Raw genomic sequence first — 15,664 nt, forward strand, 5'->3', positions numbered from 1 at the left:
GGAGTCTGTCCGGCTGTCTCTCCTGGGAGAGTTACTCAGGTAAAAACAAGGCAACGTATCACAAGTTCAGCCATTCCTTATTTCTTTATTTCTTTTTCTGTGACTAATCTTCTCACATGACAACTTGACTACTTTTCACTTGCTTCATAGTATTTGCTCTTCCTCAAGGTAATACTTGCCTTTGTTTTTGTTTATTTTCTTTTACTTTTTTTTTTTTTCCTGGCTGTGTCACCAGGCTGTGCAGCGGCCCGATCTCGGCTCACTGCACCTTCTGCCTCCCAGGTTCAAGCGATTCTCCTGCCTCAGCCTCTCGAGTAGCTGGGACTACAGGCGTGCGCCACAATGCCTGGCTAATTTTTGTATTTTTAGTAGAGACGAGGTTTCACCATGTTGGCTGGGATAGTCTCGATCTCTTGACCTCGTGATCCACCCTCCTCGACCTCCCAAAGTGCTGGGATTACAGGCATGAGCCACCTCGCCTGGCCTGTTTATTTTCTAGATAACTCTCATTAATTTAACTTTGGTATCTGTTCCATTTCTGTGACTCTTTTAAGAAGTTAGAGACTTTGGACAGTCTATTAATTTTACTTTCTTGGAAATGTCCCTCCTGGGCCCTTCTGGTTGCTCCCATCTGGACTGGAGGCTCCTACCTGTGGGGCAGAGTCACCATCCTAGGATGTCCCTCCACCACCATCTGGGGCAGTGCCTTACATGCAGTGGAGCCACCTGGGGTCCTTCCAAATGCAGACTGATTCAAGATGTCAGGCTGGGCCTGTGAGCCTTTCTGTCTAGTTTCATGAGATGCTGATTCTGCTGATTCATGGGTGATAGCTGGGGTAGCAAGGATCTCTCTTTTTGTCTCAAGTTTTCTGTGTCTCTTTTTCATAGTAAGCACATACTAATTTATTTTCAATGAATTCATGTGCTTTTTTCCTAAGTTAATAAGAGAGCTAATTATTTTTTATTGTGCCAAAAACCATATTATGTAAAATTTTGTATCATAGCCATTTTAAGTATAGAGTACTATCATATTAACTGTAAGCCCATTGTTATGCAACACATCTCTAGAACGTTTCATTTTGCAAAACTGAAACTCTATGCCCCAAAACTCCTCATGAATCCCCAACTGAACCCCTGGCAGTGCCATTCTACTTTCAGGTTCTAAGAGTTTAGACACCTCATATAACTAGAATTGTGCAGTATTGGAATTTCCTTATGATTGGCTTATTTCACTTAGCATTGTTCTCCAGGTTCATCCATGTTGCGGCATATAACAGAATTTCCTTCTTTTTAAGGTTGAATCATATTCCGTTGTCTACATAGATCACATGTTTTTCATCTATGCAGGTGTTGATGGCTGCTTTGTTTGCTTCCTTGCCTTGGCTATGGTGAGTTATGCTGCTGTGAATACGGGTATGCAATGTTTTCTGTTTTCACACCTTTCTCATTTTGGTGGAATTAATGTTTTTGTAGCTACTTGTGACAGCACATATTTAAAGTATGCTTGCATGTTTCAATGTGTCCATTGTTGTTTTGATTCTCTCCTGGAAGAGGATAGAAATGTATGCAGGTGCTATTTGGCACAGCATTTAATGGTGAAGAAAGAGACAGGGTAACTGACCACTGCTGGGTCTCAGCATCCTACAATTTCCTACACAGAACTACTGTGAATACAAAAAGAATAAAAAACAGTGCTGTCCAGAAAGGGGGAGTCATCCCAAAATATGGTGGCCCTGGGACAACTGGCCTCCCTGCCCGGCCTCTTCCATGGGGGCCCTTTTCTGCAGTGACTGGGGTTTCTTCCCATTTCACTCTATCCCAATTCCTGACCCAAGAGACAAGGCATGTCTGTAGCTGTGCCCACACTTGGAGTGTGTCAGTACATTATAAACACTGGCTCAGTGGTATCAGTACATTATAAACTTTGGCTTATTATGGGTTATTTTATTATTTATTAAGTGTGTATTTTGATTTCACTTTACTGACAACACAATAAACCAGGACAATCTAGTGATCGCATCCTCTTTCTTATGTAAAAAAGCACCTTTGAGGAACGTGAGAAGGGGACAGTTTTCACTAGAGTTGGTTAAGGGAGAGCCACATGGGCTGGGCAGGAGGATTTTTACCTGGAACCTGTGCGATGAGCTGTGACATCCCTCTCCCCACCTTCAAACTCAGCCCCAGCAACCACCTCCTGGGCGCAGAAGCAGTGCAGCGGCGCCACCTGGTGGTCTGTGCTCTTCTATTCCCAGATCAAGCACAGCCCTGAAATCCACCGGTCCTTCCTCTGTGCCAGGGTTTCTTCACTGGACACCAGCATGAGTCAATTTTCCTGTAAAGCAGAACGAGCATGAGATGGGACCATGTTAGAGGAGGAATGGTGTCATCTCCACCTCTGGAGAGATCCCTGTCACCCTGTTCAGGGGAAGGACCAAGCCTCAGTCCCACGCAGAGAGGAGGCTCTGGCTGTAACTGCGCCTGTGGAGAGGTGAGGACCTGTTCCCTCTATGCTGATGACCAAAGCCTACAGACTGGGGCCAGACTTCCCCTCAGCTGTGTCCTATCAGGTTCATCCAGGCCTCAAGGAATAGATCATGGACATTGCCTCCAGTGATGGGGAGCTGGGTGCACACTCAGAAATGAGGTAGTCCTGGCAGGGGTCCTGGGGCTGCCAGTTGTTTTGGGTACTCAGTGTCCAGGGAGGAGGATGGGGTGGAGGCTTTGTACGGAACAGGAACCATGCCCCATAACTTATTTTACTCTGCATTGGCCTTTTTATCATAAAATAAAACACACGTAACACAAAAGAAAACAGATCTTAAAATGGTGACCTTTCATCAAAGGTAAACACCCTTTAACCATCAGAGAGGGAGAAGTTTGGCAGCTGACCTAGAAGCCCCATCAATTGCCCCAGCTCAACCATAAACTCTTCCCCTTTTCAAATAAAAATCAATCACATCCTGACTTTTATGGTCATCGTTCCTTTGTTCTATTTTATATATTCATCATCCAAAATTAGAGTTTAGTTTTACCTTTAAAATATGTTTTGTGTTCTCATTTGTTCTATAGGTTCCTCCTTGAAATTTATATTGTATGGTAAGATTTCCTATTGTTTGAATTTTGTGGTTGCATGCCAAGGTGTGATTTGACATTTATCTCTATTACCTGTATTTTCTATAAATTGGTAGTTTGGTATACAGGTTTGTGCATATTCAGGGTTTTTTCCTGTAAGTATTGATGGTTCTGTAAAAGGAAAATAAATCTTGAGGCCCCAAAATTACTAAGCTAAAAGGGAAAAGTCAAGCTGGGAACTGCTCAGGGCAAACCTGCCTCCCGTCTATTCAATGTCTCCACTCTGCTCACTGAGATAAACTCATGTCTGATTGCCTCCTTTGGAGAGGCTAATCAGAAACTCAAAAGACTGCAACCATTTGTCTCTCATCTACCCCTGACCTGGAAGCTCCCTCCTTGCTTCAAGTTGTCGCGCCTTTCTGGGTGGAATCAATGTTCAGCTTACATATGTTGGTCAATGTCTCGGGTCGCCCTAAAATATATAAAATCAAGTTGTGCTCTGACCACCTAGGGCACATGTCGTCAGGACCTCCTGAGGCTGTGACATGGGCCTGTATCCTCAACCTTGGCCAAATAAACTTTCTGAAACTGAGATCTGTCTCACATTTTCAGAATTCATAGTACAATATGGTGTTTTTCATCAAGAAGAATAATGTAATACTGGTTAATTCTTTTCTTGTGATGTTAATTGCCATTGCTGTTCAATGGCGAAATCTGTTAGTTCACTGTGGATTGCAAAAGGGTTATTTCTTTCATGTATTAGCTGAATAATTTGTAGAACAGGAGATTTACCCCTGTCTATTATTTGTCGGTTCCATAGACACTTGTGTTCTGAGAGACTAAACCAAGCATCCACTCACCTATGACCCAGCAATTGCACTCTTGGTTATATACCAATAGAAATGCATGCATTTGTGTCCCAAAATATGTGAAAATATTATTTATAGTAGCACAGTTTGTAAAATCTGGATATAACACACATGTTTATCAACAGTGGAGAACAGTGAGCTATTTGTAAAATGGAGCACTGACAGCCATGGGAGTCAATAGGCTACAATCACATACAGGAAGACCCGGGACATGAGGGTGACTGTATTCAGAACTGATGGATCTCGTCTATGGTGTTAGAAATGAAGAAAGTGGCTACTTTAGCATCACGGAGGGTGATTTATGATCAAGTAGAACCTAAGGGTGTTTCCTGGAGGCTAGAAATACTGTACCTTGATGTGAGTGTTGTTTACTCAACTGTTCACTTTATGAAAATCCACAGCACACTCAAGGTTTCTCCACCTCTCTCCAAGCATGTTGTCCTTCATTCCAGTATACATTTCTGATGTTTTGAAACAATTCTCTCTCAGCTAATATAGAATCTCCCTTGCTGGAAGTCCTTAGAAATGCTGCATTGAACAAATCAGTGCAATTTTTAGAAATCCCAGGAAATAAATGCCTGTGACTCAGACATAAAGAGGAAAGCCTACAACAAGAGCAGTAGGCTTGGGAGCTGACACAAGTACAGCTTTAGTAATGGCTGTTGAACCAGGAACTAGAAATCAAATCCCAAATAGGCCCATGGAAGGTGGGGGGTGTGAAATGATGCCCCAATAGTGCATGAGTGAATGAGTCATGGGCAGTGGCTCATGGATCGGCTTGCCAGTCAGGAACTTGGGAAAAATAAAGATGGAAAAATTAGGGGATAGAGTAGAGGGGTCTGCATAGGCCTCTTGCGATGTACAGAGCATGTGATGATACTGGTTGCACGTGGATGCCTAACAGAGGGGCTCAAAGGGGCTGGGACTCCCTGTAATCAGGTGGGCAAGATGGCTTGATGGACGATGCCACTCAGCCGCACAGGGCTTGCTCGTGGAGTCTGTGCACAAAGTGGCCGTGGTGGCTGGGATGGACACTGCATGGGCACAGCAACTGACTCGACTCACCAAGGCTGACCTGGCAGCTGCCACTGCTGAGAACCCAGCCTGCCAAAAGCAGCTGTTCATTGAACGGAGAAATAAAACAGGCAATGCTAATTAAGAACAAGACAGTGTCATAACAGACAAATATACCACTGCAGATATAGGAGAGATTTAAAGAGTCTTGAAACTGAAAAAAATTTTGTCAACAGAAAGACTTACTACAAGTAAACAAGTTAAAACAATTGTAAATATTCTATTTCCCTTCAAACATATCCAGTTTTGTAAGTACGCTCATATATCAAATATATACTGGACTTACATAAAATATTAAAGATATATAGGGAAACGTAGGAAAATCCAAACAACTCAAATTTTATTAGGCGTGAATAACATTGGTTCTAGAATCAGCTAGGAAATCAATAAGGAAAGATTATTAAAGGAAATTCACTTTTATGTAATTATGTGTGAAAATCCTGAGAAAAATATTAATAGACTATATCTACCTGTGTGCAATGAACAGATTATCTTGACCAAGTTATGTATTCCAAGAATGCAATAATATATAAACTGTAAATCTTTTAATGCATTTCACCACTTAAAGAATTAAAAACAGAGATGACCATATTTTAGTAGATGAAGAAATTACTGTAAAAGAAATTCAACACTCCATCTGACCCACATTTCTTCAGTCATCTCTACTTTTAAGGATTCAGGATCAGATTGGGCTCACCCAGAAAATCCAAGATAATCTCCCCAAATAAAGGTCCATCCTGTTAATCATATTGGCAAATTCTCTTTTGTTTTGGAAGGTAACATATCTAAAGATGATGAGGCTTAGGGTCTGGAGATATTTGTGGGGCCATTATTTTAGATTTCACAGTGTACATGGTGGTCAAATGAGATTTAACATTAGTCTAGTCAAATTCCTACACATCAAAAAGTGAGTAAATGTATGAGGCATTCCATAAAAATGTTATGGGTAAAGATGAAGCAAATGTATACACAGCACTGTGAATGAAGAGATCCACATTTACTCACACTGCACTGGAACCTCAGATGTTAAAGGGAAACGGTCATCTTAAAAGTAGCCACAGAAGAAACACAGATCATCTAAGAAGCAACTGGTTTAAGATGTAATCGATATTTCCCTGTCAGCCACAGCAGCCGGAAGAGGCATAATGATCGAGAGCTGAGAGAAAACCAATGTCCAACCAGAAGTTTGTGGCTGGCAAATCTCTCTTTAAGGAATAAGAGTAAAACAAAATATCATCGTATAAATGAAACTGTTGGACTATCTCCAAAATGCTCAGTCTAAAAATATTTACAAAGACAGAGAAATATATAAGAAAGAAACAGAGAAAGAAAGCAGAAACTTTAATTTGTAATCATTGGTACCTGCCAGTAGTCATTATAAAATATTAATAATGTAGCATTCAAAGGAAAAAATAATATAAAATACTGTAACATGTTGTGTATGATTTCCTTATCCGTATTCCAATCCCCTACCTGTGCCATCTATGAGGTCCAACGAATTTGATTCTTTTTTCTGAGATCAACTCCATAGAGTACAGCCCCAAGAACAAGTTAGTGGCTTGATGAATTTTGACCATATGAATAACTTTCTTGAAAGTACTTAGCAGATCAGGAATGTGATGCATAAGCACAATTCAAAAGTGGCTGAGGAGTGACACAAAAGAACATGGTGGCATAAGAACTCCAAGGACCTCCCCTCCACAGCGGCAATGTGCTTGTTGAAACACCAGTATTAAAAAATCTCCATGAGAGCTGTGATTGGATTTAGTGTTGATACATTTTTTAAAATTGTGGTAAAACAAACATACTGTCATGCGCGTCCGTGTGAAGAGACCACCAAACAGGCTTTGTGTGAGCAACATGGCTGTTTATTTCACCTGGGTGCAGGCGGGCTGAGTCCGAAAAAGGAGTCAGCGAAGGGAGATAAGGGTGGGGCCGTTTTATAGGATTTGGGTAGGTAAAGGAAAATTATAGTCAAAGGGGGGTTGTTCTCTGGCGGGCAGGAGTAGGGGTCACAGAATACTTAGTGGGGGAGCTTTTTGAGCCAGGATGAGCCAGGAAAAGGATTTTCACAAAGTAATGTCATCACTTAAGGCAAGGACCGGCCATTTTCACTTCTTTTGTGGTGGAATGTCATCAGTTAACGTGGGGCAGGGCATTTTCACTTCTTTTGTGATTCTTCAGTTACTTCAGGCCATCTGGGCATACACCTGCAAGTCACAGGGGATGCGATGGCTTGGCTTGGGCTCAGAGGCCTGACACATAATATAAAATTTACCATTCAACTATTTTTTCAGTATACAGTTTGATGGCATTAAACACATTTACAGTGTTATGTAACCACCACCAATATCCATTTCCAGAACATTTTCATCTTCCCAGACAGAAACTGTACCCGTTAAACCGTAACTGCCCATCCCCTGGTAACCGCTATTCTGCTTTCCGTTTCTATGAATTAGCTTATTCTAGCTACTTCATATAAGAAAAATATCATATTTGTTTTTTTATTTCTGGCTTATTTCACTTACAGTGCTTTCAAGGTTCATTCAATCAGAATTTTATTCGCTTTTAAGGCTGAATAATATTCCATGTGTATGTGCACCGTGGGTCGTTTATCCCATCATCCTCAATGGACACTCGGTTGCTTCCACCTTTTGGGTACTGGGAATAGTGCTGCTATGGGCCTGAGTGTGCAAATATCTGTGTGAGGTCCTGCTTTCAGTTCTTTTGATGCTATGCCCAAAAGTGGAATTGTTGTCTCATACAGTAATTCTATTTTTACTTTCTTGAGGAACCACTATACTGTTTTCCATGGTGGCTGCACCACTGTTCACTCTCACCAGCAGTGTACAAGTGTTCCAGTTTCTCCACATCTTCAACACTTGGCCTAGTGAAGTTTACCATATTTTTATGTCCTTGTTGGAATTCCTTATTTTTATGTCCTTATTGTATATCTTCTTTGGATAATTGTCTATTCATGTATTTCACCAATTTTTGAATGAGATTGTTTTGCTATTGTTGATTTATAGTTCTTTACATATTCTGGATATTAATTCTTTATCAGATATATGATTGGCAAATAGTTTCTCCTATTCTGTGCATTTTCTTTTGACTCTTTTAATAGTGTCCTTTGATGCAAAAAAGTTTTTACATTTTGATGAAGTCTAATTGTCATTTTTCTTTTATTACTTGTGCTTTTGGTCAGCAGCCAAGAAACCACTACCAATTCTAATGTCCATAAGATTTTCCTCAGTGCTTTCTTAAGGGTTTTACAAGTTCAACTCTTAAGGTTAGTTCTTTGAGTCATTCTGACTTATTTTTTGAAAAGGGTGTAATGGAAGGGCATGAATTCTCTCCAGCATCATTCTTTTGCATGTGGATATCCAGGTTTCCAGCACCATTTGTTGATGCACCATGTGTTGCAGTGGGGCTGACACTGTTATGCCCAAACCGTTTATTCCCCGAAGAAGACCACCAGAGTCCAGAGTCAAAGCTAAGTAGCAAGGATCTTTATTACAGGTTCGAACCTGGAACTCTCCCTCGCTCGCGAAACGAGACGGGCAGGAGAGCTCCCCCACTCAGCTCCGAACAATGTTATATAGTCTAAGGAAAGTAGGCATAGAATCATTATACAAATTAGAGGTATGATTGGCTGGAGTTTGAACAAAGCGATTTGGCAAACTATGATTGGTTCCTGCCATTTCTGATATTTCAGCACAACCTTTGAGGCGGAAGAGCAGTTCTACACAAAGGCAGTTAATTATATTGCGTCAGGTTGCACAACCAGTTTATGGCTATCTTGCTTAAACACACCTTGTGACCTGGCTATCTTACTTAAACATTCCTTGTGACCTGGCCTCAGAAAGAAAAACATGTACTTACAGAACTTACGAAACCTCTGGTACGTGCAGAGATTAGAAAGCAGAACAAAGAGTGTAGCGAGAGGGGCGGGTACACATCTATCTTTGTGTCCTTTCATTTCCCCCTCCCATAAGTAACTGGATGTCCAATCTTGGATTTCTAGAGTCTTATAATGTAGCCTCACTTTCTGGGTGCAGGAGAGGCTGGTGATGGCTACGGAGGACCATTAGTTGGATGGTATCAAACCTTTCTCTGACAAATTGTAAAATTTTATTTACCACACAGGGGCCTATAGTGAATAGAAGTAGTAAAGACATTAGGGGGCCTAAAAGGGGTGCCAGAAGGGAAAACATTGAAGAGCTCCACCAATTGTTAGCGGCTGTAGTGAATTTTTGCTTTTTCATTTCTAAGCTTAGTTTGTGTAGGTGTTGGACTCTTTCCTCAACTAACCCTGACTCATTTATATAGAAACAGCATTCTTCTTTGAGGAACATACAGGTACCTCCTTTCTCAGCCGTGAGTAAGTCTAAGGCTCTGCGGTTTTGAAGGGTGACCTGTGCTAGGGAGGTGAGCTGCCACTGAAGGGAGGCTAGGGAATAGGCGGAGTCTTCCATAGCAACAGAGAATTGTTGTAACAGCTTGTCGTTTTCTATCATGGAGTGTTGTAGGGCCCCTCCTGCTAACCCCGCTGCGACGACAGAGGTGGTTAAGGATATTCCAGCAATTCGTGGTAGAAAAACTGCTCGTCTATGTCGCACAGTTTTAGTTGGGGCGGTCCCTGCCCAGCCTATGAACTCTGCCGGGGTTAGCAGTGTCAGTCAGGGAACTAGGGTAACAGGGATACACAACTGTCCGTCAGAGATGCTTTTGGACAGAGTCTTTAACAGAGTCATATTACACCAGAAGAACACACCAGGGGGAGCATATATGGGACTATTAGGGTATGTAGCCGATTGGTTACAGAGGCTTTTGCTAAATGCCAAATAACAATAGGGGTATTTCTCTTGGTATGGGTCACGGTACAGGGCCACATCGGGTATCGTGACTATTGACGAGTTAAAACCTGTATAGTTTGTGGGAGGGGAGGATAGAGGAACAGCCGTTAATGGTGGTCTTCCTAGGGTTGCACACATAAAGCAAGAGGACAGGTCGCCTAAACCGGTGAGGTTGGCGAATGCTAGCCCTTCCTGTAGTAGGGTTAGCCAGGAGAAGGGCTGCAAGTCTTGTGATAGCTTGGTTTCTTGCCTGTGGATTTGTGTATGGATTAAGGGTTGAATCTGGACTAGACTTCTCCACAGATATAAACGGCTACTGGGCCGGGTACTAGTTGATGAGTAATATACTCCCCCATGTTGTGGGGTTGTCCACCGAGAGTCCTATGGGTCTCTAATTATCCAAGTGTAAGTGACGGGAGACTCAGTTTGGTAAAAATACCACCCTTGTTGTTCTCTCCAGTATCGGACAGAGTGCGTCTTACAGTAGCTATATGGGCAACCTGCACTCTGGTGCCACCAATAATTTTTACAATTATATTCAGTTTGATCATATTCAAAACAGATCATGGGTATTGCTGGTTGGGCAATCTGGAACCTAGTGAAATTGAGGTAAACTATAGTATTACACCCTGAGGGGGGGCAGTCTGCACTAGCCAGCAGTTTACCCACCTGGGGGGTTTCCCCAGGATGAGTTTTGTTTTCATAGAGCCAGAACCTCCAGACATAGGGATTAGACGGCGCAGCAGTGAGGAGAGTCAGATGCATAAGGCATAAAAGCATAGGTAAGCTAGACATGGTTACGGCTATGGGGATGACGGCGCAGGGTTAGCTTTAAGGGATTGTTCTTAGCTTTGTCTACAGTCCATGTAACCGGTGCTCCAGACGGCCCGAGAAGGTCGGATGTTGGGTCTACTGGTTTGACGTGTGTGTAGTGGATCTACGAAGCGATGCCTTCTACCTTGAGAGCGGTGGGAGTAGTCAGGAGTACTTGCAGTGGTCCTTTCCACCTGGGTTGAAGAGTTTCTTGCCGGTGGCGCTTGACTAGGACCCAGTCTCCCGGCTGGAACGGATGAGGCGTCGGCGGAGGTCCTGCCTCGTACAGTTCTCGTAGTCTGGGCCAAATTTCCTGGTGAATTTTCTGTAAGGCTTGTAAGGAGAACAAGAGCTCAGAGACATTTTCAGTTTCAGGTTTGAGTAAGTCATCTTTTAGACTGGGGACCAGGGGTGGGGGTCTGCCATACATGATTTCATATGGTGTGAGGCCCAGTCTGTAAGGGGTATTTCGGGCCCGGAACAGAGCGTAGGGGAGAAGTACTACCTAATTAGCACCAGTCTCCATGGTCAATTTAGTTAAGGTCTCCTTTAGAGTCCGATTCATCCTTTCTACCTGTCCTGAGCTTTGGGGCCTATAAGCACAATGTAATTTCCAATTTGCCCCAAGAATGGAAGCCAAATCCTGACTTACCTTAGCAACAAAGGCTGGTCCATTGTCTGACCCTATCTGGATGGGAAAGCCATACCTGGGGAGGATTTCTTCCAAAATTTTCTTTGCTACAACCTGAGCAGTTTCTCTCTTAGTTGGGAACACTTCTGTCCATCCTGAAAAAGTATCTACAAAGACAAGTAAGTACTGATACCTATATTTTCCAGGCTTTATCTCAGTAAAGTCTATTTCCCAATAGATACCAGGCCTAGTTCCTCTACACCTAATTCCTGCGGCGGTCTGGGTTTGGGGGCAAGCGTTGTTTAGTTGGCAGGCTTTGCAATTTGTTGTGACATCGCTGGCCAGTTCAGCTATGCGCCTGATTCTGAACTTGGCGTGCCTGATTAAGTCTATCATTCGCCGGGCACCCAGGTGAGTTGTCCAGTGGATGTGTTCCAACACCTGCCGTCCTAATTTCTCTGGCAGGATGGTTTGGTCATTTATATCAGTCCACCACCCATTTTGAACCTGTTTTAGGGGAAGCATGTCCATCCATTCGCGATCCTGTTCAGTATAGTCAGGAAAACATGGCAATTTTCGCGGGGCAGGATCGGGGAGCTGGAGCGCGAGGAGCTGACTGGGAGCTTTTGCTATGCTCCTTGCGGTTTGGTCGGCTAAGAAGTTGCCTCGAGCAATTGGTGTAGTTGGTTTCTGATGCCCAGGGCAATGTACGATAGCCAATTTCTTTGGTTTCCACAAAGCAGTTAATAGAGCTAGGATCTCTTGCTTGTTTTTTATTTCTTTGCCTTCGGCTGTTAATAGTCCCCTCTCTCTGTAGATGGCCCCATGTATGTGCGCAGTAGCGAAAGCATAGCGGCTATCCGTGTATACTGTTAGTTTTTTCTCTGCCCCTAGGGTGAGGGCCTGTGTGAGCGCTATCAGTTCAGCTCTTTGGGCCGATGTCCCTGGAGGCAAGGGTTCCGCCCAGATTACCTCAGTCTCTGACGTTACAGCCGCTCCTGCATACCACTGGCCTTGGTGGACGTAGCTGCTGCCATCAGTGAACCAGATGAGTTCTGTGTCGGGGAGCGGACGATCTTGCAGGTCCTCCCGCACCCCATGCACCTGAGCCAGTATCTCAGTGCACTCATGGAATGGGGCGTCTAAGTCTGGATTTGGCAGCAGTGAAGCAGGGTTTAAAGAGGTTGGGGGCAGAAAAGTTATTCTGAGGGGGTTTAATAGCAGTCCTTGATAGTGGGTGAGCCGGGCGTTACTCATCCATCGGTCCGGCGGCTGCCGGAGGACGCCTTCAATGGCATGCGGGGTTATAACGTGCAACTCTTGCCCCATGATAAGTTTATCAGCGTCTCGGACCATTAGGGCAGTCGCCGTGATTATCCGCAGGCAGGGTGGCCAGCCAGCAGCCACTGAATCTAATTTTTTTGACAAATAGGCAACTGGCCTCTGCCAGGGGCCTAGGTACTGTGTTAACACGGCTTTTGCAACACCCTTACTTTCATCTACATATAAGTGGAAGGGCTTGGAGACATCAGGGAGCCCCAGCGCGGGGGCTGATAACAAGGCAGTTTTGATTTGTTGAAAGGCCAGCTCAGCCTCTTCCGTCCAATTGAAGGGCTGCCGTTCCTTTGTTGCCTGGTATAGGGGCTTGGCTAACTCAGCAAATCTGGGTATCCATAACCTACAGAACCCTGCCGACCCCAGGAATTCTCTCACTTGCCGTGTCGACTGAGGTCTAGGGATGCGTAGGACTGTTTCCTTTCGGGCTTTGGTTAGCCAGCGTTGCCCCCCTTTTAATAGGTACCCCAGATAAGTTACCTCCGACTTGCAGATCTGAGCCTTTGTTGCTGAGGCTCGGTAGCCTAGCTCCCCCAGAGTCTTCAAGAGGTCCTCAGTCCCTTGAACACAAGTTTCCGGGGACCTGGCCGCTATTAAGAGATCATCAACATATTGCAAAAGAGTTATTTCAGGGTGTTGCCGCCTGTACTCACCTAGATCTTCATGAAGGGCTTCATCGAACAGAGTTGGCGAGTTCTTGAACCCTTGTGGCAGCCTGGTCCATGTTAGCTGACCGTTGATGCCCCTCTCAGGATCCGTTCATTGAAATGCAAAGAGTTCTTGACTTTTGGGAGCCAGAGGAAGGCTGAAGAAAGCATCTTTTAGATCAAGAACGGTATACCACTGTTTTTCGGGATGTAAAGCACTCAGAAGGGTGTATGGATTGGGCACAGTGGGATGTATGTCCATGACCTTTTTATTAACTTCTCTTAAATACTGTACTGGCCTGTAGTCCGTACTGTTGGGTTTACGAAGAGGTAACAGTGGAGTATTCCAGGATGAGTGGCAAGCCCGTAGGACTCCCTGGTCTAGGAGTCGGCGGATATGGGGCGTAATTCCTTCTCTTGCCTCCAGGGGCATAGGATATTGCCGAACCCGAACCGGGTCCGTCCCTGGCTTAACTTCCACAAATATGGCAGGTCGATGTTTAGCTAGCCCTAAGCCCCCAGTTTCTGCCCACGCTTCGGGAAACGCTGGAGCCAAGAGTCAATTTCCTGATCGGGGGGCTTTTGCTCTTGATGGAGTCTGTACTCATCTTCTGAGGTGACAGTCAGGATAGATATTGGCCTGTTTTGGGAATCAGTTATCTTGGGCCCTTCTGGCTCAAAGTGGATTTGGGCCCCCATTTTTGTCAGCAAGTCCCTCCCTAGTAGAGGGCAGGGGCTCTCTGGGATGACTAGGAAGGAATGGGAGACTTTTCCCGTTCCTAAGTCTACAGTCCTCTGGGTTGTCCAGGGGTATTTTTTGATGCCTGTGTCCCCGTGCACCCAGGATGTTTTCTTAGACATTTTTCCAATTGGTTTGGTTAGGACTGAGCGTTCCACCCCAGTATCGACCAAGAAGCGAACTGGGGACCCCTCCACTTGCAAAGTTACCCTGGGTTCGGGGAGGGGGTCCTAACCCCATCCCCCCTAGTCAGAGTCCTGGGTAACGAGCACGGAGGCAGGGTTAGCTGGTCTCCGTTTCTTTGGGCAGTCTTTAATCCAGTGACCACGTTCCTTGCAATAAGCACACTGATCCTTTTCTAATCCTTGCCTAGAGCCTTGCTTTTTCTGCTTTCTGCTTTGGCCATTCCCTGCCTGGGGGAAAGCTGCTACTAAGACTTTGATCATTTCTTTGGTTGCCTTGAACTGTTTCTTTTCTGGAGTATCCCTATTATTATAAACTCGCTGGGCCATCTGAAGGAGGTCCTGAATCTGCTTTCCCTCTAAACCTTCTAATTTCTGGAGTTTTCTTTTAATATCTGGTGTTGCCTGGTTTACAAAGGACATTACTACTGCTGCCTGATTTTCCGGTGCTTCCGGGTCCATAGGGGTAAACTGTCTGAAGGCTTCCATTAATCTCTTTAAATACACAGCGGGGCTTTCTGTCTTACCTTGTAACACAGAATATACTTTAGCCAAATTGGTGGGCTTGCGAGCTGCAGCCCGGAGACCCGCCATTAGAGTCTGGCGATAAATGAGCAGTTGTCCTCTACCTTCTGCCGTGTTGTAGTCCTATCTGGGCTGGGTCAAATTAATGAGGTCAGGATTTGCAGTTGGCTGGCCGTCATCTCCTGGAACCAGTTTTCTGGCCTCAACTTGGATTCTTTCCCGCTCCTCCATTGTGAACAGGATTCGGAGGAGCTGTTGACAGTCATCCCAGGTCGGCTGGTGAGTAACATGACACTGTCTAACAACGAAGTTAGATCTTTGGGATTATCTGAGAACCGAGCATTTTGGGACTTCTAATTGTATAAATTACTAGTGGAAAAAGGCCAATACATGAGACGGGAGAGCCCGGTATCATCGAGCGATCTTATTTCTCTGAGAGGCAGGGCTACGGTGGAGTCAGGGAGTCGGGAAGCTTGGTCCCGCTGTACGCGGCCTTGCGTTCAGCCGGCCGGCCCCCCTGGGTTACTTTCGCTCTCGGCTGCTTCCGCTTCTCCGTTTCCCTCTACGGAAGCACCACCCTAGGGGACTGGGTCCTGCGGGATAAGGTGCGGATATGGTGGGGGAAGTGTGGGTTCTAACGTTAGGGGGTCCTGGCTGTCCGGCAGCACAGGGGCCGAGGGAGCAGAGGGAGTCTTTTGTCTTGTAGGTCGCGTTACTAGGACTTTGCAGGGCTCAAGGATGAATGGAGTTATCCAGGGTGGTGGGTTTTCCACAAGATCCTGCCACACTAGAATATAAGGAATTTGATCAGGATGTCCTGACTGCCCTGGCAGGAAAATCTTAGTTTTTACCTTAGTAATAATAGAGAGACAGAAAGTTCCTTCGGAGGGCCACCCTACGCCGAAAGAGGGCCACTCTGAA

At 44.8% G+C, this 15,664-nt stretch overlaps 1 protein-coding gene and 1 long non-coding RNA gene across 2 annotated transcripts in view; both read left to right on the forward strand.

Moving 5' to 3' along the window:
• Positions 1 to 15,664, forward strand: part of MAMU-AG (major histocompatibility complex, class I, AG) — a 180,421-nt gene that overhangs the window by 121,007 nt on the left and 43,750 nt on the right. The gene's annotated exons all lie outside the window — the stretch shown is intronic.
• On the forward strand, positions 1,178 to 6,335 carry LOC144340534 (uncharacterized). Its single transcript, XR_013416740.1, has 2 exons — positions 1,178 to 1,388; positions 2,297 to 6,335. It is a non-coding gene; the product is annotated as an uncharacterized LOC144340534 (long non-coding RNA).

The sequence above is a fragment of the Macaca mulatta genome, chromosome 4 (genome assembly GCF_049350105.2).
Source record: "Macaca mulatta isolate MMU2019108-1 chromosome 4, T2T-MMU8v2.0, whole genome shotgun sequence".
Taxonomy (NCBI): domain Eukaryota; kingdom Metazoa; phylum Chordata; class Mammalia; order Primates; family Cercopithecidae; genus Macaca; species Macaca mulatta.